We start from the raw sequence: 23,651 nt of genomic DNA, 5'->3' as shown, positions 1-23,651 counted from the left end.
TTACTTATATATACGTGATTTTGCACTTTCGCCATAGGCAGCACGTGCGTGCCGACGATGGCTTGCTTCTGCTGTTAACACTCACAGCAGAAGCCAATCTGTGAGTCCCGGTGAACGGATGTTCACTGGCACCCACCGTTCGGAGGGCAAGAGAAAGAAGAGAGCTCTGCCTATGTAAACAAGGCAGAGCTCTGTTTTGACAGATGGGGAAGTGAAGGATCATGTGTCTCTGTAAAGCTGGGAACACGATTCTTCACTTCCCCAAGTACAAGCACCACCTAGTGTACACCAAGCACATAACTAGGCACACATTTAACCTATTGATTTCCCTAGATGTTTATCCTTTCCCGACCAGTGTCATTATTACAGTGATCAATGCATATTTTTAGCACTGATCACTGTATTAGTGTCACTGGCTCCCACAAAGCGTCAGTTAGCGTAAAAATGTCCTCCGCAATATTGCAGTCCTGCTATAAGTCACTGATCACCGCCATTACTGGTATAAAAAAAATATAAAAAATTTCCAGTATATGTCCCATAGTTTGTAGGCGCTATAACCTTTGTGCAACTAATCAATATATACTTATTGGGATTTTTTTACAAAAAATATATAGCAGAATACATTTTGATATAAATTTTTGAAGAAATTAGATTTTTAAAATGTTTTTGATTGGATATATTTTATAGTAGAAAATCAAAAATATTGTTTTTTTTCAAAATTGTCGTTGTTCATAACACAAAAAGTAAAAACTGTAGAGGTGATCAAATGCCACCAAAGAAAGATCGATTTGTGGGAAAAAAAGGACACACATTTAATTTATGTACAGTGTTGCATGACCGAAAATTGTCAGTTAAAGCAACGCAGCGCCATATCGCAAAAAATGTCCTGGTCGGGGGGGGGGGCTAAAGCTTTCGGAGGGCAAGTGGTTTAAAGTGGTAGCAAACTCCTTTTGTATACCTTTACCTTCAGGTAAGCTTTATTATAAGAAAATTAACATCTAAATGTGCACTGTTTAGGAGATATTCGCTCCTTTTGACAGTCGGCACATGCTCTCTGAAGGAATGGCATAGCCATGCTGTTCCTTCAGATCACTGTGCCATGGCCAGTGATGTCACCGCGCTCGGCAGTCAGACGGTCAGAGCTCGTGAACTCGGAAGGAAGACCGGGTGAAGATGGAAGCCTCTGCAGCGGTGACAGCGCCCCACTGGAGGGCTTCATTTTAATGTACGTCCTTCATAACGTGAGAAGCATACTGGCATACAAACTTTTTTTTTTTTAAGTGCGGTTTACTACCGCTTTAACAAATAATTTACTGGAGAATGTTTATTATTTGTGTTCAAAGTGTTAAGTTGAACAACACTGAGGATTTATTAAAATAGTAATGAACATTAAAACATTTGTGTATAGATATAAAAACATTATAAACACCATGTTTTCCCCTTTTTTATAAGTGATCAAATACCCTCTGTTCTTAGCTGCATAGAGAGGTGAGGGTGGACTGGAAAAACAGCAGCTCACTGATCTTCCCAGTGAATGGCTGTGCAATTATGGGGGCCGTGTCAACACAAGTCTGATCATTGGAGGAAACCAGACTGAGTTCCAAAACAGCCAGAAAGCTGCCCATGCTGTGCTCTCCTGCCCAGTGTGGTCAGTTTTTAATAGTAAAAGCAGAAGAACTGGCAGGTACACCAGGAATTTCACATAAAGGAGGCAATACATAGAGAACAGGACACTTTTTTTATACCAGTTCATGGTACAGCAGTCACATATCAGAAATATAAAATATTGGCTTTACTATTCTTTAAAGTTTTGCAAGAGCTTGCTCTAATTTATAATGACATTATAATGTGTCGAAGGCAGTTGAGCCTAATGGTGCCCACACATGTTAGAATCTCATCAATCAATAGCTAGAAGTAGTTAGTTACATTCAATTGGTCGTATTCTGTAATGTTCCAGACATTTTACAACCTTTTCAAGTAGCTTCCTCAGTTTTAATGAGTGTCAGGAACATATCCCAGCATTTATAGACACACTATCAGTCACCCTAATCCAATCACCAGTATGCCATGTAATATGTCAAGGCAGAGGTCAATTGTCCCAGAACATGATGGGGGTATGAAACTTTGAAGTTTGGAGCATGGTGTTAAGTGTTTGATTATCTGCTTAAAAACAGAAAGCAATGACAATCTACAGCTTCCAGAGCGAGAAAGATAATTTATTTTATAAAAAGAGTAATAGGCTCAAGATAGAGAGCAAGAGAGACGTAATCCTGCCTTGTAGAAAGCATTAGTGAGACCTCATATTGAATATGCAGCTCCGTTTTAGGCACAAGTTCACAAAAAGGATGTTGCACAACTGGAGAGTGTACAGAGAAGGGCAACTAAATTATTAAGGGGCAAGTAAAAGCTATTAGGAAGGTTAACTGAAATTAAAGCTCAAGTTTAATCTGGTTATATTCACCATTCCTGGTTCTTCATTTTCCCCTTATCAGCTTGCTAATGTTTTTTTTTTTTTCAATAAAAACTTTTGGCTTCCATTACAAACTTTATTTTAGACCCAGTGATGTCATCACTGTGCCTCTGTGCTTCTGTATGCCACGCAGATAGATCATAGAGGGTAGGAGGAGCCAGCCAGGTGCTGTACATACCACCCTGCCTCAGTACTGCTCTCAAGAGCAAGGGATGCATGCAATGGGTTGGCTTTTGGGAAGAGTTATGCCAATATCAAAAAGTCTTGATGGGTGGATGTTGGTCTGGGGTAGTGAGCCTTCCTAGGCAGAATACATTTGCGTGGAGACCGTCTTAGGTAACATCCACATATAATGAGCCTCCATGATTGAAAGGATGAAATACAATAAATGAAAGGGGCAGACCAGGGATAGTAAGGCTAGACGGTAAAGAGGTAGATGTTGGATGACCTCCACTCAATGAGGTGGGCTATATTTGACTTCCTGCAGGTACTAATGCATACTGTCAGAAGCTCAAAGTGTGCAGTGAAATCAGTGTAAGCAAATTCAGGCTGAAGTTCACATCGAATTGAGGCAATTCAGGAAGGTATGATCATCTATAAATGCAAAAATGGCCCCTATGGAAAGTTGTTCACCTACAGGTCATTGAAAGAGACAAGGGGGGGCATTCTTTGAGTTAAAAGCTCAACTCTAGTCTTACCTTCAGTTTTACACAGTTGTACAGGCTCTTCCCTTATCGCTTGTTTCCCCAACATTCAACGCTCCCTTCTATCCTCAAATACTCCCTATTATGGACAGATCTTTGTTTTTCTTACTTACAATGATGGTCCTCCATTGTACGTGATGACGTCACAGAGTGCTAAAGAGAAGAGGCTTCAGGGGAATGATCACATGGGAGTAGGAACCGGAAGGAGTGAGTGATAAGGTACAGTAAGTAAAATTGCTTTCAATTGTACCCTAGGCAAATGTGGTTATTTTTTTTTGTTCCATAAAAGTTTATTGATAGGTGACAGCATAATACAAGGAAAGTACACACAAAGCACCAATCAGGGAATGTAAATATCATAAACAAAATATAGGAAAAAACAAGGCAGAATGCGGCACTGTTGGTAACATAAACATGTCAGGTCACGGCCATAATAGGCCTGTGATACTCAGGCGGCACTATAATGCGATATGGAGGATAACAGCAGTGTATCCCCATCAAGTACGTGTCAGCATGTTAATCTGTACATGGGGGAGTGTAACATTCAATGCCTACCCCGAAAGCAGTACGCCATCTTGAAACGAGGAAAAGCTCAAAGTGTAAATGTGGATGTCGTGAATACCACTGACGAACATATAGGAGCTAGACTATCCGCATACCAAGTATTCCATAAACGATAACCAAAAATGACTAAACCTGATATATGTACAGAAGCCTGTGTAAGAGAGAAGAGAAAAGGAAGAGAAAAAAAAAACAGAAGAGAGAAAAAAAAAAAAAAGGGGGGGGGGGAGGAGGAAGTGAGGGGAATGAGGAAAACAGTAGGTTGGGGTGAGGAACAGGAGGCGGGAGCTGCGGCGTTTGTGTCAACGTTCATACAATAGGTCATAAATGAATGTGTCTGAAATCTATACTAGCGCCAATGCTAAGCAGTCAGGTATAATTCACCGAAAAAAGGTCATTACCATCCAGTCCATGAAGGAAGAGGAGTATAACCAGTAGTAGGGCTGAGTTCAATCAGGTGCCCGACCCATGAGGGAGCGGTATGTAGGGGTGGTTACAAAATGGGTCCAGCAGGCCCAAACCTGTGAGTATGTAGTCGGCCGATCAAGTGCAGTCGCAATCAGTTCCTCCATCTCCGCCACTTTTCCCACCTGAATGAGCCAATCGCGTAAGGATGGAGGATGGGTGGAGCCCCGTAGAGCAGGGAGACAGAGTCTGGCTGCGTTGATCATATGCATAGCTAAGGATTTGAAAATGTGGTTATTTAACCCTTGCAATACAAAGGTCGATAATTTATTTTCCAAAGTTCAACTTTAAAAAAGAATTCGAAGATTTTTTTAACTTTTGTATGTACTGTAGCATTATAGTGAAGTCAGTCCTTTTATTTGCTTTTTCTGGTCAAATATAAAGTGAATTATACAATACTTTGTCAACAGGAAAAATGAGGTGCTCCCTTCTGTATTTTTTTTATTTTAAAACATATTTATTGAGGTTTAAATCAAATGCAATTGATGGACATTTCAAAAGCAAAAAGTTGACACTAATTGTAGGAGAGGATATGCAAAAATCCATTGAAGTAAGTTACATAGGCCGGTGTATAAAAAGCAACTTCCATGTTCTTTAATCAGAAATTCAAATAAAAAATAAACCACAGAAGCACGTGTGGAAACGATCAAGAAAAAAGCAATTGCGGGTCCGATCAAACATTTAGAGTGGAGAGGGAAAAAACTGAATAAAAAAAAATCAATGCGTGTCTAGTAACATTACTCACCCTAACCTGCTAGGGCTGCCATGGTAACATGCAAATGACATGAAAGCTCAAAGATCTATGGTAGGCTTTAAACTGGACACTTCTGAAATGTGCTGAGACCTCCAACACCAAAAGGCATGCATTAATCTGATTTGTGTTGTATGTCCTGTATTGTATTTTGTAAATACTTCACATGAATTGCCTCAATAGCAAAATGTAGGTAAAGTCACTGCAGAAAATACAGGACTTTTCCCCAACACACTAAAGCCATGGAAACTCGCCCTAAAAAAGATGGAGTCACCCACTTCCACCCTGCTGGGGTAATTCTCAGTATCTGTTCCTATATGTATGAACAATGTACAATACTACTTCTCTTCTGTATGCTGCATGTAGTTATTAGTATCTGTTCCTATATGTATGAACAATGTACAATACTACTTCTCTTCTGTATGCTGCATGTAGTTATTAGTATCTGTTCCTATATGTATGAACAATGTACAATACTACTTCTCTTCTGTATGCTGCATGTAGTTATTAGTATCTGTTCCTATATGTATGAACAATGTACAATACTACTTCTCTTCTGTATGCTGCATGTAGTTATTAGTATCTGTTCCTATTGGGAATAAATGGCAGTTGAATAGTGGCATTTCTATTCTGTATGCTGGATGAATTTCTCGGTATTTGTTCCCTCCCCTCCTCGGTTCGTTTTGTTACAAATCGCAATTCGGACCAAATTTTCGGTATTCGGAAAATTGGATGTATCACAATTGAGCCAAATTTCAACAAATCTGAAATAAATTAAAACAAAATGAAGTATCAGAATTAGAAAATTAGTTAAGATTTGAAAATTAACTTAAAGAGGAGTTCCACTCAAAAGTGGAAGCTCCGCGCTTGTTTGCCTCCTCCCCCCTCCACTACCATATTTGGCACCTTTTGGGGGGGGGAGCGGGTACTTGTTTTTGACAGGTAACCGCTCCCACTTCCGGGTCAGTTCGTCGTGGCGAAGTTCGGCCCCCTCCTTCCTCCCGCAGTCTCCTGGGAACCTTCACAGGTCCCAGAAGACTGCTGGACCAATCAGAATGCGCAGCGCGGCTCGTGCATGCGCAGTGGGCACCCAGCTGTGAAGCTGCAAGCTGTCACAGCCTGGTGCCCACAGTTGTAATGCTGGCGCAGAGGAGAGAAGAGGCAGAGAAGGGACAGTGCGGGTGAGCACGTTGCTGGACCCCGAGACAGGTTAACGTGCTTTTGTTAAAAGTCAGCAGCTACAGTTTTTGTAGCTGCTGACTTTTAATCAACACAAAACTGACTGGAACTCCACTTTATATTGGAAAATTAATTTGGATTCAAAATAGAAACAATTGCAATAAATACAGTAAGGTATTTAGAATAGAATAGAAAATAAAGGAATAGAATGAAAAAGAATAGAAGAGAATATAAAAAAAAATAGAATAGAAAATAAAAGAATAGAATAAAATATAATAAAATAGAATAGAATGGAAAATAAAGGAATAGAATAGAAAATAAAAGAATAGAAATAATAGAATAGAATAAAAAATAGATTGCAACAGAATAAAATAGAACGTCTTCTGAAATTTGAATTTTGAATGGATTTGAAAATACAAAACTAATTAAAAAAAACAAATCATTCTAACATATGAAAATGATGAAAGGAAATTATTAACTTATCTAACAAATATGAAATTAAACAAATTTTTCCTTCATGCACATCTACAGTATAGATCAGTGTACATTCTACAGAGGATTACACACAGGCAGGTACGTATATTTTACTACAAAAGAGACACAGAATCTGCTGTAGCTGTGCATAGTAACCAATCAGCCTCCAGGTTTAATTGTCAAAGCCTATTTACAAAAGTTAGAAGCTGATTGGTTACTATACACAACTGCACCAGATTCTCCAGAGTGCTCCTTAGTTAGATTCTCTTAGTAAATCTCCCCCACTGCATGTCTTTTCTGCAATAAGGAGCATTCCTGATCACATTTTTTTTAAGTTCTGCTTTAAAACATACATTTAAATAACATTTGTTGTGAATAGAGTTAAGCTTAAAGTGTTACTAAACCACGGACCCTGCATTCACTATATCTGGTCTCCCAGGACCCTGCATTCACTATATCCGGTCTCCCAGGACCCTGCATTCACTATATCTGGTCTCCCAGGACCCTGCATTCACTATATCTGGTCTCCCAGGACCCTGCATTCACTATATCCGGTCTCCCAGGACCCTGCATTCACTATATCCGGTCTCCCCGGACCCTGCATTCACTATATCCGGTCTCCCCGGACCCTGCATTCACTATATCCGGTCTCCCTGGACCCTGCATTCACTATATCCGGTCTCCCAGGACCCTGCATTCACTATATCCGGTCTCCCAGGACCCTGCATTCACTATATCTGGTCTCCCCGGACCCTGCATTCACTATATCTGGTCTCCCCGGACCCCGCATTCACTATATCCGGTCTCCGAGGACCCTGCATTCACTATATCTGGTCTCCCCGGACCCTGCATTCACTATATCCGGTATTCCAGGACCCTGCATTCACTATATCCGGTCTCCCAGGACCCTGCATTTACTATATCCGGTCTCCCAGGACCCTGCATTCACTATATCTGGTCTCCCAGGACCCTGCATTCACTATATCTGGTCTCCCAGGACCCTGCATTCACTATATCCGGTCTCCCCGGACCCTGCATTCACTATATCTGGTCTCCCAGAACCCTGCATTCACTATATCCGGTCTCCCCGGACCCTGCATTCACTATATCCGGTCTCCCCGGACCCTGCATTCACTATATCTGGTCTCCCAGGACCCTGCATTCACTATATCCGGTCTCCCAGGACCCTGCATTCACTATATCCGGTCTCCCAGGACTCTGCATTCACTATATCTGGTCTCCCCGGACCCTGCATTCACTATATCTGGTCTCCCTGGACCCCGCATTCACTATATCCGGTCTCCCAGGACCCTGCATTCACTATATCTGGTCTCCCCGGACCCTGCATTCACTATATCCGGTATTCCAGGACCCTGCATTCACTATATCCGGTCTCCCAGGACCCTGCATTTACTATATCCGGTCTCCCAGGACCCTGCATTCACTATATCTGGTCTCCCCGGACCCTGAATTCACTATATCTGGTCTCCCCGGACCCCGCATTCACTATATCCGGTCTCCCAGGACCCTGCATTCACTATATGTGGTCTCCCCGGACCCTGCATTCACTATATCCGGTATTCCAGGACCCTGCATTCACTATATCCAGTCTCCCCGGACCCTGCATTCACTATATCTGGTCTCCCAGGACCCTGCATTCACTATATCAGGTCTCCCCGGACCCTGCATTCACTATATCTGGTCTCCCCGGACCCTGCATTCACTATATCCGGTCTCCCCGGACCCTGCATTCACTATATCTGGTCTCCCAGGACCCTGCATTCACTATATCTGGTCTCCCCAGAACCTGCATTCACTATATCTGGTCTCCCAGAACCCCGCATTCAATATATCTGGGGTCCCCGGACCCTGCATTCACTATATCTGGTCTCCCAGGACCCCGCATTCACTATATCTGGTCTCCCTGGACCCTGCATTCACTATATCCAGTCTCCCAGGACCCCGCATTCACTATATCTGGTCTCTCCGGACCCTGCATTCATTATATCAGGTCTCCCAGAACCCTGCATTCACTATATCTGGTCTTCCTGGACCCTGCATTCACTATATCTGGTCTCCCAGAACCCTACATTCACTATATCTGGTCTCCCCGGACCCTGCATTCACTATATCTGGTCTCCCCGGACCCTGCATTCACTATATCTGGTCCCCCCGGACCCTGCATTCACTATATCCGGTGTCCCAGGACCCTGCATTCACTATATCCGGTCTCCCAGAACCCTGCATTCACTATATCTGGTCTTCCCGGACCCTGCATTCACTATATCTGGTCTCCCCGGACCCTGCATTCACTATATCCGGTCTCCCAGGACACTGCATTCACTATATCTGGTCTTCCCGGACCCTGCATTCACTATATCTGGTCTCCCCGGACCCTGCATTCACTATATCTGGTCTCCCCGGACCCTGCATTCACTATATCTGGTCTCCCCGGACCCTGCATTCACTATATCTGGTCTCCCAGAACCCTGCATTCAATATATCTGGGGTCCCTGGACCCTGCATTCACTATATCCGGTCTCCCAGGACCCCGCATTCACTATATCTGGTCTCCCCGGACCCTGCATTCACTATATCCGGTCTCCCAGGACCCTGCATTCACTATATCCGGTCTCCCAGGACCCCGCATTCACTATATCTGGTCTCCCCGGACCCTGCATTCACTATATCAGGTCTCCCAGAACCCTGCATTCACTATATCTGGTCTTCCCGGACCCTGCATTCACTATATCTGATCTCCCCGGACCCTGCATTCACTATATCTGGTCTCCCCGGACCCTGCATTCACTATATCTGGTCCCCCCGAACCCTGCATTCACTATATCCGGTCTCCCAGGACCCTGCATTCACTATATCTGGTCTCCCCGGACCCTGCATTCACTATATCTGGTCTCCCAGAACCCTGCATTCACTATATCTGGCCTCCCACAACCCTGCATTCACTATATCTGGTCTCCCAGGACCCTGCATTCACTATATCTGGTCTCCCCGGACCCTGCATTCACTATATCTGGTCTCCCCGGACCCTGCATTCACTATATCCGGTCTCCCAGGACCCTGCATTCACTATATCCGGTCTCCCAGGACCCCGCATTCACTATATCTGGTCTCCCCGGACCCTGCATTCACTATATCAGGTCTCCCAGAACCCTGCATTCACTATATCTGGTCTTCCCGGACCCTGCATTCACTATATCTGATCTCCCCGGACCCTGTATTCACTATATCTGGTCTCCCCGGACCCTGCATTCACTATATCTGGTCCCCCCGAACCCTGCATTCACTATATCCGGTCTCCCAGGACCCTGCATTCACTATATCTGGTCTCCCCGGACCCTGCATTCACTATATCTGGTCTCCCAGAACCCTGCATTCACTATATCTGGCCTCCCACAACCCTGCATTCACTATATCCGGTCTCCCAGGACCCTGCATTCACTATATCTGGTCTCCCCGGACCCTGCATTCACTATATCTGGTCTCCCAGGACCCTGCATTCACTATATCCGGTCTCCCAGGACCCTGCATTCACTATATCTGGTCTCCCCGGACCCTGCATTCGCTATATCCGGTCTCCCAGAACCCTGCATTCACTATATCCGGTCTCCCAGGACCCTGCATTCTGGTCTCCCCGGACCCTTCATTCACTATATCTGGTCTCCCCGGACCCTGAATTCACTATATCTGGTCTCCCCAGACCCTGCATTCACTATATCAGGTCTCACACAGTACACACAACACGGAAAGGCAATTATTTTAGTAAATATAAACTGCTAAATACATTTTCTCAACAGCAGTTAGAGCAGTCTTTGTACTTCAGCAGAGCACTGATTAAAGCTTGTCGGAGGAGTTTTCTTTCTGCTCTAGGAGGATGCAGAACCCGTGACCCTCTTTCCGGACAGTGCTGACTGGCCCTATTTTGATCACATGCTTCCTCCCAAGAAAAAAAAAAAACTCTCTAACAATGCACACCAAACTGAGCATGTTCATGTGACTAAGGATTCAGTCTGTATCAGGTGGACATTTGAACAAGAGGAGGGGCAGAGAAGACAGGATCAAATGGTCTTTTTACACAATGCAGAGGATTAACCCCTTAGGTTCCACAGTGAGTATAACAAGCATGCTTTACTGCATATACAGACTCATTTTACTGTTGTGGGTTTAGTAACACTTTAACTTAAGAAAAAAACACTTTTTCTATTGGGAATGAGAAGAGCAAAGCATAAACTTTCTTTCCAGATTCTATTACTGCCTTCCACTGAAGGTGACCTCCATGCCCCCAATTTCCTGTCACAATACCACATGGTGAGGGGAAATCTTCACAATGGGGGCAAATTACTTCCATTAAACCTGGCAGAGGATCTACCCATTTTCTATTTTGATGGAGCTGGACTACAAGGTAAATGTTATTGTGTGTCACTTCAAACTGCTTTCCTGTCGCCCTATAGCAGATATACTGCTACAGGGCTGTAGGGGTGCGCTAAATCATGTGTATATATACGTGATTTTGTATTTCCAGGTAGGCTATTCGTGGCCTTGGCTGTCAATCACCGGTCCTGGCTGGTGATTACTCGCTGGCATCCGGTAATCGAGGAGCATTACCAATGAAGGGAGAAAACTGTATGTAAACAATACAGTTCTCTCCCCTGTCAGCTCCTGCACACTACTTTGCATGGCTCTGCATAGCAGAGCCATGCAAAGCAGTGTGCTTACAGTGGAAAGCATAGACACAGCACACAGTCAACCCTTTGATCGCCCCAGATGTTAACCCCTTCCTGCCCAGTGCCATTAGTACAGTGTCAGTGCTTTTTATTAGCACTGATCACTGTATTGGTGTCACTGGGGTGTCAGTGACACCAAGTCAGTTCCCCCCATTGTCAGAATACCTGCCACAGTCCCGAAGTCCTGATATAGGTCGCTGATCACCGCCAATACTAGTAAAAAAAATAAATAAACCCTAGTATCTATAGCACCATTTGTAAACGCTATAACTTTCACATAAACCAATTAATTTACACGTAATGGGATTTTTTTTTAGCAAAGCCATGTAGCAGAATACATTTTGGCCTAAATTTATGGAAAACTTTGGAATAATAATATGGAAATGTTATTTTTTAAAAATGTTTTACTTGATATGTTTAACAGCAAAAAGTCCAAAATATAGTTGTTTTCTCAAAATTGTCGGTCTTTTTTTTTATAGCGCAAAAAATAAAAAACGCACAGGCGATCAAATACCACCGAAAGAAAGCTCAATTTGTGGGAAAAAAGGACATAAATTTAATTTGGGTGCATGACCGCGCAATTGTCAGTTAAAGTAACGCAGTGCTGTAATGCAAATAATGGCCTGGTCAGGAAGGGGGGTAAATCCTCTGGAGGGCAAGTGGTTAAAAACCTTACTGCCATGTGCAGTTTGTAATATATAGTATACTATATATACCTGGGGCAGCCATATTTGTGCACACAGTGAATGGCACCTCTGCATACTCTGCAGTGACTGGGGCATACAGGTAAGTGGTCCTATGGAACATTATACCATGGTGAAATGGAGGAATGAGAAAGGAACACCTACACCCAAAGATTCAAATGTAAACATTCAATTAAAGAAGCAGTTTGCGTTACGGCGCTGCGTTACTTTAACTGACAATTAAATTAAATTTACATCCTTTTTTTCTGACAAATTGAGCTTTCTTTTGGTGGTATTTGATCACCTGTGCGGTTTTTATTTTTTGCGCTATAAAAAAAAAGACCATCAATTTTGAGAAATAAAACAATATTTTGGACTTTTTGCTAATAAACATGTCCTGTAAAAAAATTAAAAAAATCAAATTTCATCATAAATTTAGGACAAAAATGTATTCTGCTACATTTCTTTGCTAAAAAAAATCCCAATACATGTAAATTAATTGGTTTATGTGAAAGTTATAGTGTTTACAAATGGTGGTATCAATACTGTAAATTTTTTTTATACTAATAATGACGACGATCAGCGACTTATAGTGGGACTGCGGCAGGCATTCTGACATTCTGGGGGGGAACTGACTTGGTGTCACTGACATCCCCAGTGACATCAATGCAGTGAACAGTGCTAAAAAAGGAAATTACACTGTAGTAATGGCACTGGGCAGGAAGGGGTTACCATGAGGGGCGATCAAAGGGTTAACTGTGTGCTGGGAGTGTTTTACTAGAGGGCAGGGGTGTGTTCTTCACTGTAAGCACACTGCTCTGGATGGCTCTGCTCAGCCATCCAGAGCAGTGTGCCCAAACTGACAGGGAGGAGGATTGTTGGTAAACAAAGCAGCCCTCCTCCCTGTCGGTGACCCGGTGATTGACACCCGCAGCTGCGAATGGCGGTGCGGGTAGGGCTCGCGCGCACTTCTACCCAGAAATGCAAAATTATGTTTATATACGTGATTTTGTGCACAGGGGCCACCCTGTAGCAGTATATATGCTATAGGGCAATCTTTAAATGGTTAAAACACTTCAGAATATTCTATATACAGTAGCTTTTCTATGCGTTTCAGGTGCTAGAACTACACCTCCTTCATCAGGGCTTAAAATAATGATGGAGCTGGAGATGAAGGATGAGCTCTGGAGTAAAGAGAAAAGAATGATACTTTATCAGAAAAAGGCACACTCCTCAGCAACTTGTTACTGGTACATCAAACAACATGCCTTTTTCTGATACAATATTATTTTTTCTCCTTACCCCAGAGCTCATGCTTCATCCCCATCATTATTTTAAGCCCTTGTAAGGGGGTGTTGCACTGGCCCCATTTTAATCTTCTGGTTATATTCTGAAATATTCTATAAGAACAGTCTGTAAGTGGGAGCCGCACTTGTAAGGGCTCATTTATACTTGTGTTTTCTGTGAAAATCGATCCATGGTGGACGACAGACAGGTGTCCAGCAGGAGGCGATACTGCCACCTCCTGAATCCCTTTTTTTTTCTTTGAGGGCTAAACTGACTTTTCCCCCAATCAGAATACTGGCCAATGAACATAACATGTCATTTTGCCACACCATTGTGAAGCCCATCTGGCTGCCTTTGCAGCTTTAAAATGATTGTAAACCTCAGATATAAAATATGAACAAAGCATAACCCTCTATAGTGTGTACTTGTCTCAATGATTTATTTTGCAACGCCAAGGTTCAGTCCCAGGGCAGAGCAGGGGCGGACTGACAACTCATGGTGTCCCCGGGCAATAGCAGATCATGGGGCCCCTGTGTTCTTGCCCAAACTCAAAAAAGCCTTATGAAAAAGGTACCAGGGGCATCTCATGGGGCCCCCTACTGACCCCGGGCCCTCGGGCAGTACCCGAGTTTCCAAATGGTCAGTCCGTCCCTGGGACAGAATTGGGTTTTGTTGACTTTCTAGGTCTGAGTGAGGTGCTGAGAGACACAGTTCCCTATCTGAGAACAATTCCTGGTCCACCATTCATTTAGAGCAGAACTATGTGGCAAATGAGGTTTAATGTTGATAAATGTAAGGTTATGCACTTGGGGGCTAAGAATATGCATTCATCATACATACTAGGGGGGGTACAACTGGGGGGTCAATGGTGGAGAAGGACTTGGGGTTCTGGTAGATCAAAAGCTTAATAATGGCATGCAATGCCAAGCTGCGTGTTAGGGATCCAGGTATGACCAGAAATGTGTGGACTGACACAGGGAACAGCAGGCTTCAGAAATTAAATAATAATAGAATTTATTAAGAGCCGCAACAAAATAAACAAATACAGTGCAAACAAAACCAAACCTTAAACTAATATAAATAAGAACAAGTGTTGTCAGGGCTGGATAGGTGGAGTGGTCAGGCAGGCCGGGTCAGGAACAATCAGGCAGACAAGGTACAACAGGAGCAGGCAGGAGAATGGTCAGGAATTGCCGGGGTTGGTGCTCGATCAGTGTCAGGGTCAAGCAGAGAAACCAGGCAGGCAGACGACAGGACCAGGTACAGGGGCTCATGGGAAACAAACACCAAGGCACTGATTGCAGGCCTGGTCCTGCTTAAATAGACCTCCTCTAATCAGCCTCAGGTAATGGCTTGATTGCAGGAGTGGGACCCTGGCTGCTGAAAGCACCCTCTGGAAGGAGCTGGTACTGCAGCCCACAGAGCAAGTGAGCCACAGCACCACCAGTGGTGAGTCCATTCCTGACACTGCGGTTTCTAAAGCGAGCAAAATCCTCTCTTGTATTAAAAGAGGTATAGACTCCAGAGAGAGAGAGATATAATTTTCCCCGATACAAATCATTAGGAAGACCTCATCTGGAATATGCAGTTCAGTTTTGGGCACCAATTCACAAAAAGAACATTGGGGAACTGGAGGAAGTACAGAGAAGGGCAACCAAACTGATAAGAGGCATGGAGGAGCTCAGCTATGAGGAAAGATTAGAGGAACTGAATTTATTCTCTCTTGAGAAGAGGAGATTAAGGGGGGATATGATCAACATGTATAAATACATCAGTGGTTCATATAGTGAACTCGGTGTAGAGCTATTCACCCTGAGGTCATCACAGAGGACAAGGGGGCACTCTTTACATCTGGAGGAAAAGAGATTTAATCTCCAAACACGGAATAGACTCCCTCAAGAGTTGGTTCTGGTCAGCTCAGTAGATTGCTTTTAAAAAGTCCTGGATTGTTTCCTAGATACACAGAATAAAACTGGATACTAACATTTATAGGTAAAGTTGATCCAGGGAATATCCAATTGCCTCTCGGGGGATCAGGAAGGAATTTTTTTCCCAGCAGGAGCAAATTGGATCATGCTTTGCTGTTTTTTTTCCTTCCTCTGGATCAACTGTGGGTATAGGATTATACCTTTTTTTTTCTGTGGTTGAACTGGATGGACTTTTGTCTTTTTTCAGCCAGACTAACTATGTAACTCTGGCCAGCTTGCAAAAAAAGATATGCATAGATATATAAACACACACACATACTGTGTATATATATATATAAATAAATATATATATATGTGTATATATCTTACAATACATATATATTTCCATTTAATTTACACATTACTTTACATACTGTACATTGCATCAGTCCCTGCTCTCAAGGAGCTTAGAGTTGTAGGTATCTAACTCACATTCCTACATACACATACTAGGGCCAATCTATACATGCCACAATTAACCTACCTGTATGTCTTTGGAGTGTAGGATGAAACCACAGTACCTGGAGGAAAGCCATGCAAGCACAGGGAGAACATGCAAACTCCATGCAGGCAGCTTCTTTGCTTGGGATTCGAACCATAAATTCTGACACATGCAAACCGCTTTGCTCATCTCAGCAGCTAATATCTTACCTCAACAGTTGTCTTCAAATAATGAGATTTCTGGGAATTATTTGTCTATTCTCCGAATGTGGACACAAAGCTAAAGTCACTGAAAATTATCTTGCAAAGTCATTTTTATTTTTTTTTCGAAACATCTGGTAATGCAATTCTTTATTCAGTGAATTATTTCAATGTCCCTCAAAATGAGTCTATAACTCGATATACAAAAGTACTTTTATCCTGAAAATTTCTCATCTATTTTAGGTGATTTAGTCCATTAAATGTTCCTTCTATCCTGAGAAATTCTTTCAGATCTATTATGTCTTTCTATAACCCTGTGCCCTGGATTGTAAATTCAAGGTGATTTCTAATGAGGGTTTATAAAGAAGCAGAGTTATATATGATATTAATCAGGTTGATGTATTACCCCATTTTTTCGAAAATGTTGGTCTGCAATTTAATAATGCTAAGCATAAAATAACGCAGAGGATTCCTGTGCAGTATTGTGTTGTTGCACTATGATGGGGAAAGAGAGGAGATTTAAAGCTGAACACCAGCTGGATATAAAAGATACAAATGAATGCTAATTTATAATCATTAAAGTACTTTTAAGGCCTAAAGGTTTTTTTTTTTACCTTAATGCATTCTCTGCATTAAAGTGATTGTAGTCCTCAGACATGAAATATCACCAAAGCATATCCCTCTATAGTGTGTGCTTGTCTCATTCCAGAGCAATGTGTCATTTCTGTCTGCTGCCTCATTCCTCTGCTATAAAGAGGAGTTACTTCTGACAAGTTTTCCTGACACCAAAAGAAAAATGGTGACAGGGGAGGGAGTTCCAGCAGATTGATAGCCTCAGATCTGTTCCTGTGTGTTGTATGAAGGGGGTGTGTCCCGCCCCTCCAATCAGCTCTCAGAGCTCTCCTCAGTGATGTGCCTTCAGCTCTCCGCCCCCTGCTTTTCAGAGCTGAGAGATCTTGTGTAAATGTTGCACTTTGAATGGATGTAGGGTTAGGATGACCTTAGATAAACAGGTACAACTTATGTAAAAGTATTTCTTTCATCTGTGTTTATTATCTGAGGCCAGTCACTTCACTGGGTATATGTGAGGGTTTACAACCACTTTAAGGTAAAAAAAACCTTCTGTGTCAGAATCTGCCCCAGCCCCCCTTATTCTTACCTGAGCTTGTTCTCGAACCAGCAATATACTTGAGGGCTCTGTCCACTCTCTCCCTCCTCATTGGACAAATTGATAGCAACAAGAGCCTTTGGATCATGCTGCTGTCAATCAAATTCTGTGACAATGGAATGGGAAGGTGGGGCTGAACCACCCGATCTGTGTCAACAGACAGACAGTATGGCTCTGGAGCAAGCCTGCATGCATACCCGCATAGAAATCTGCTTTCTATGGGGACACTTGCCAAAGAGGAGGAGCCAAGAGCACTGGCAGGGGACCCCAGAAGAGAAGGATCGGGGCTGCTTTTTGCAAAACAATTACACAGAGCAGGTAAGTGTAACATGTTTATTTTTTTATTTTACAAAATGAAGCTTTAAAGTGGTTGTAAAGGTTTAAGGTTTTTTACCTTCATGCATTCTATACATGAAAGTAAAAAAACCTTCCATGTGCAGTATCCCCCCCAGCCCTCTCAATACCTACCTGAGCCTCATCATGATCCATTGATGTGCACAACAGCCTCGGCTGTCTTGTGTCTCTGCCTCCTCATTGGCTGAGACAGCAAGCGGGAACCATTGGATCCCACTGCTGTCAATTACAGCCAGTCAGCCAATGAGGAGAGAGGTGGGTGGGGCCAAGCTGCGTTGAGTGAATGGAGACATGGAGCAGCGGCTTGGGAACATGCCTGCTCGGGTGCCCCCATAGCAAGCTGCTTGCTATGGGGGCACCCGGCAGAAAGGAGGAGCCAGGAGAGACTTCAGGAGACCCGAGGAGAGGAGGATCCAGGCTGTTCTGTGCAAAACCACTGCTTGGAGCAGTGTAACATGTTTGTTATTTTACAAAAAAAATGAACCTTTAATACCGCTTTAATAACACTTTAATACTTTGAAATGTATTGTAATGTGAGCAATGTAAGTACCTGAATTTCACTTGGTATCAGCCTCTTGTAGTCCCTGTACAGCAGAGCTCAGAGAAAGGGAGGGAGACTTAACACAAATAGCCGGTCAGGTGTGTTTCAGTGGATGCAGCATGCTGATAGGAGGAGAGAGTGGTAGAGACATGAGCTCATAAATGTGCTGCTTCTCTTTTTGCTGTCCAGTCAAAGGCTGGAGGTAGGACAAGACCTAGTTCTGGCCAGTAAACTTTCAATTTTAGGGCTCATTTAGATTTGCCGGGCCAATATAAATGTGTGTTTTTAGCACCCCCCTTTTAAGCTGCAAATGCAGCAAATGTTAATGTTCACACGCCACAATCACAATGCTTTGCTTTCACACCCATGACAAAAAATGATTCCTCCTGTTGGATTCAGTGGGCAGCAAGCCTGCCAAACATGACCCATTCAAGTGAAAGTGAAAGCGTCACAAATGGTGATGTGGCAATTATGGGGTTAATACAGGTGATGAGGAGGCAACACATCACCTCCTCACTGCTTGTCAAATGTCCCTAAAAAGTGATCTAAACTGGGCTCGCTTTCAAGAGCAGCAGTGCATAAAAAATGGCTGGATCTCGCCCTAAATACACAAACTATAAATGAATATTGACATTTATAGGTAATAACACCAGAGATTGTTGACTCAGGGAATAACTAATTGCCTTCTGAGGGTTTAGAAAGGAATTTATTCTTCCACCGTTGGAGCAAATCGGACCATGCTTTATATAGTGTTTTTTTTTGCAATGCACTGGATCAACTCTGGGCATATGATTCTGTATATTGAGATTTTCCATTTATTTATTTATTTATTTTTTCGATTTATTTATTTTTCTATTGCTTGAACTAGATGGACTTGAGCTTCTTTTCAACCTGACTAAAAATTTAACTACGACTTGTAAGGCTACGTTCTATGCGTGTCGGGGATGCTTGCAAAATGGTATGATTTCCTAACATGCACAGAAACATGCTGTCATTTAGCGGATGTGCGGTGGCGCCATTCTTTGTAAATGGCACCCCTATGCATCTGCAAACGTGTGTGCTTTTGAGCATGCCAAACTGCGCGGTACTGCAGACATGGTTTGGAGTGGTGCATTTTTTGAATATCTTTTCTTTTCCATGTTTCTCATGCATGGGGTAGCCCATTGAAATGAATGGACTGCCCTACATGCGATGCGCAGGAACTCGCTAAAAACAAGCAGAAACACACACATGTACTCAGTCATGCCTGTAGGTGTGAACCAAGCCTTTGTGTTAATTTACATCAGCAGAGAAAAATCAGGTCTCCTCTCCTGCAAGAAGGAAATGTGCTCTATGGCAGGGCTGTGTAAATTTCAGAACCGGATGGACATAAATAGAAATCTTTGGCAGGTAAAATAGCTCACTAATATGTGTTTTATCTGTATATTTAGCCGTTTGTCTGGAGTTTAGTTTTAAAAAGGATGTACATTATATTGTCACCTTATACCATGTACAATAGCTGTAAGGAATAGAGGTCTTAACCAATATTATAAATTATGATTTCCACATTCCCCAGCTGCCGTTTAGCAATAACAATTTATTTCTCTGACCTTAATAGTGGTAAGAACTTTATCTGTGTCCTTTTCTTACAGTCACAGAGCTTTTGTGGTATTATCCAGGGAATAGATCCAGACAGGGCAGCCATCCCAGTTCAGTCTAAAGGAAGAGATAAGAGTTACAGCCTTCTATAGTAGAATTTTGTGCTTTACTCTGCCTGATCAATGAAACATTCTGCATCCATCTGATAGCAACATCATTTGAAGTTTACACCGAGAACAGCCAATACAGCCCGAGAAAGAAAAGCAGGAACATGAGTGTTAAATCTATAATATTGAGTGCTATCACAGCAACACGGCACTTCTTGATTGGTAAGTTTCACACAAATTCCATTACCGTCGTAAGACAAATGGCTCGACAGAGAGGCAGGATGCTGGGATGTACAAACAAAATGCTAATTACTGGGAAATAACAGACACTGTGGGAGAAGAGGGATACTCTGGGTACCAGAAGCCTTCTATGTGTGACAATATGCTGGCATCAAGTATACCCAGTAGGCACAAATCGAAATGAAAGAATTATTCCAAGCCAAACATAAAATCTGGTGATACTTAAAGCTAAAGTCTAAGCAAACAGCCAAAAGCACAGATGAAATGCATAAATTTAAAATGTAGGAGATAGGACAAGCCAAAAGGCTATAGTGATATCCTGGGGGTCCTCACCCCAGAATAGTAATGATAAAGGAAAAATAGAAGAAAAAAGGGAGCTGTCTTGGGTGACCACCAGGTAGATATCAAAAACTATAAAGTTCAAACTTTTTATTACATAATCATTAAAAAATGAGTAACAGAATCATGTAAAAGAGTACAATATAAAAACATGTCAATAAAAGCTCAATCCTTAAATGACTACGCGTTTCGTAGGTTGTCAGCTTCTTCAGGACTAAATCAGGAGTAAGCGTTTATTGTAGACTTTATCTTGAGCTAAAAACAAACAGAAATTGTCAAAGCTGCATGTAGCATAATGAAGAACAGTGATGCTTGAAACTGTGCAGCCGCTACATTGATTATCACTTTGTATGAAGATTCTACCTTAAAGCAACTATTATTGGAATTTGAAGATTGTATCCTTGTTTCTTGATATCTCAGTTGGTGGGTGTTTGGCATCCCACTATTGATACAATCTCCATGTGTTGGACTTGGATACAGAAGGAGTGACTCACTCTAAATGTGTGTGTGTGTATATATATATATATATATATATATATATATATATATATATATATATATATATATAAATCACAGTATCACAAAACCTTAACTTTTGCCTGGTCTCTCCCATGTCAGTGTTCTGAAGAATTTATAATGTCTTTCTGACTGAGTGCAGGGATATCCACAATAATAAGCGCACCAACATCTTCAAGGGCCCCAACATAGCCACAGAAGACTAAATTAATGGACTGTACATAATTCACTTACTACCCAGGGTAGTTATTACATTACAATCTTCTTTTGCAAAAGGCCTAGGTTTAGCTCCCTCATTGCATTAGCCAATTAGCAACTTACTAATTTATCTCTACTAGAATGTTTACCTGAGGTGTCAGTGGTGCTGAGGCACATGCAAAGATCAAGGTAAGAACAGATAACCTGAAGTAACCAGGGGCTCCTTCGGGGGTGGCACTACATAAGGAAACTGTTTGACCTGCTAAAAGAATGGTATCTCTGTAAGTTGCAGCCCTGAGATTTTCACAGCACTGCCAAAGGAGCCAGGAAGGGAAGGAGGGAAGGAGATCAGATTTGCTGCACTTTTACTTTCACTTACAAGTCATCATCTCTACCCCCCCTTTGACTGGACTGCTTTCTCTTTCTTCTACTCTACAGCGACTTTACCTGGTATTAGGTGATAATATGCATCTGTTTTGAAAGGGTTAGTTGCCTTTTTCAGAAAAAATGAAAAAGTGAACTAACACCTTACACCCTTCCCTCCCCCAGTACAGCAAAGGCTGTACTTACCTTCCAGTGTGATGAACTATCTGTTCCCAGGCAGCCGGTGTAGCGGTTCGGGCTTTTGAGATCTCCTCTCTTCTCTCTTTTCTTTCTGCAGGGCTTCTGGGACAGATCAGAGTGATGTTCAGTGCTGGCGCTTACCAATCAGAACCACCCTGATCCATTCCAAAAGCCCTGCAGAAAGAAGGGGGAATTTCAAATCCCAGGACCTCTACACCAGCTGTGTGGGCACTGACAGCTTATCACCCACAGAGGTAAGTACAGCAGTAACTGGGGGGTGTTTTTTCTGAAAAGGTGAAATTACATTTTAAGCTGAACTCCAGATAAACAGCTAAATACACAGATGAAACACATATTAGTAAGCTGTTTTACCTACCCCAAAATGTGTATTTCTGTCCATCCAGTTCTGAGATTTCATAGTTTTGACACAGCACAGGAGGAAACCTGCTTGTTCTCTGCTGAAGTAAACAGTTATTGTCCTACCCTCCAGACATTGACTGGATGGCAGACGGAGAAGCAAAACACTAATGAGTTTCTGTCTATCACTCTCTCCTCCTATCAGCATTTTTCTAGCACTGCAGCACACCTGATTGGTTTTTTGTGCTGCTTCTCCCTCCCCCTTTCTGACCTCTGCTGTACATGGACTGCAAGAACCTGGACATGAACGTCCTTGCACTGCTTGCATTAAAAAAATACATTTATGGCCAGATGGCTAGATGGCTAATGCCCTCAAATGTTAATGTTTGGAGCCTCCTTCCCTGGTGGAACTCTACACGAGAATCTGGGATATAAAGAGAATGGAATACTTAACTGCTTCCCTTAACAGCTCCTTGGACAAACACAAACAGGTCTAGGAAATGAGGAAATACTTAGAAAACCTCCTTCACTGAACAACTTTCCATTATCCGAGAATTTCACCCACGTTGAAGTATGGGGAGGAGGTTGGACCTGGGTCTGGCACGCAGACTGGACTCTTAGACACTTTGCTCTTCTCTCTATTTGCATACTCTTTCCCTTTTCCCTCCTTTCCTTCTATTCTATTCTCTTTTCTTTTGATGTTCATTATGTGTATCCATACCTAGTGATGCACATCCAGCTATTCACCCCTGCCGAGATTTCCAGGGATTTCTCTCCTTCTTTCACAATGTGAGTTCATCAGCTGCTTCTCACTGACCCCTTCTACTGGTTTTTATGCATTTATCATACTTCATGCAACTGGCGGTAATTACACGGACTCCTTAGGTCCCTTTTTTAATTTTATTACTTGTTATGATAGAACCATCACTTTTTATTTGGGGCATGATTATACATTCCAAAGGCTATTAGATAGTGGATATTGATGTATTCTTTGACTTTCATGCCTAAGCAACATTGTATGCATATTTTATGGTTGCCCTGTAATCTTTTTGAGCATTCTATTTTAATAAAATTGTCAATTTTCAAAAAAAATACATTTATGAATGCATTTGTGGTTGCATAACTGAATTAATTTATGTTTTTAAATCTGCCCAGAGTTCAGCTGTAAAGCTGAATTCAAGGCAGATATAAAAGACAAATGAATGTAGCTCTGTAGACACGAATACATCATTACATGTCTTGTAAGGAGACAGTCAGATGTGCTGCATTGGCCACTTATTAACAAGGATTATGCGGATAAGAGTAGATAGAGTGACAGAGAGCAGAGTGACAGAGAGATGAGCTCATTAGGGTGCTGCTTCTCCTTTCACTGTCCAGTCGCAAACTGCAGCATGGATAAAAAGAGAGTCCAGAGTCGGTTCACATCAGCAAAGTATATCTGTTGCTTTGCCTTGAAAGGGCACCACCATTGGCACCAATCAATGCAGCACCTTGCGACACTTTCTTTAGCCAACAGAAATGTGACCCTGCCATGAAAGTACTAGTTAGTTGTGTTATGCCCCCAGGCCAAAGTTCCCTAGTCCTCTCCTGGTGGTTGTTGTACAGAATCATTGTGGTAACACATGCCTGACTGTGGGTTAGATGGTTGCATAATAGAGAATCAATTCATAATTATGGCAAGATATAGAAGTAGAGGGTATCCTTATTCAATGTGCCAGAAAAAATACTACTTTATGTGCAGCTCAAATATAGTGGAGATTTAGT

This window comes from Staurois parvus, unplaced genomic scaffold (assembly GCF_062004578.1).
Source record: "Staurois parvus isolate SC_StPar_1 unplaced genomic scaffold, SC_StPar_1.0 ptg000232l, whole genome shotgun sequence".
Lineage (NCBI taxonomy): Eukaryota > Metazoa > Chordata > Amphibia > Anura > Ranidae > Staurois > Staurois parvus.
Note: the sequence above shows the minus strand (reverse complement) of the source record.